Raw genomic sequence first — 561 nt, 5'->3', positions numbered from 1 at the left:
TCGCAAATAGATGGAAATGTCATCACAGAACGAACCGGCAATAATCTAAAACAGCCATGCATAAGGAACCACAAGAACAGACCCGTAATTATGGACAAAAGTGACGAAAAATGATCCAGTCACACACAGAAAAAATAAATAAATATAAAAATCAGGTGTACATTTGATAAACGTTCTTTGACAAACAAGAAAAAAAATTGTACCGAGCTTAAGGAAATACATCTTTCCGTGGCTTTGCTCCCCCACGAGATACCGGGTCACAGAAACACACAAAATAAATATAATATTCCTTTAAGAGCGCAGCAATATGCCTCTTTATACCCCCTCCCCTTCCCTCCAACCCACTCTCTCCCACACACCCCACCACCCGCTATGATATAACATGGCTGTGGAGTTATATTTACATAGTTTCCAAGTATAATCATATCGGGCAAACACGCAAACTTTCTCCTCTCAACGAAATATTTGCGCAGCGTAGATTGTGCTGCCAGAAACCCTTCGCTTATTTCCAAAAAATGATATTTGACCGAAGGAGTTTAGCAGCCTTGACATAACCCGGCA

The sequence above is a fragment of the Penaeus monodon genome, chromosome 19 (genome assembly GCF_015228065.2).
Source record: "Penaeus monodon isolate SGIC_2016 chromosome 19, NSTDA_Pmon_1, whole genome shotgun sequence".
NCBI classification, from domain to species: domain Eukaryota; kingdom Metazoa; phylum Arthropoda; class Malacostraca; order Decapoda; family Penaeidae; genus Penaeus; species Penaeus monodon.
This window is presented reverse-complemented; position numbering follows the sequence as displayed.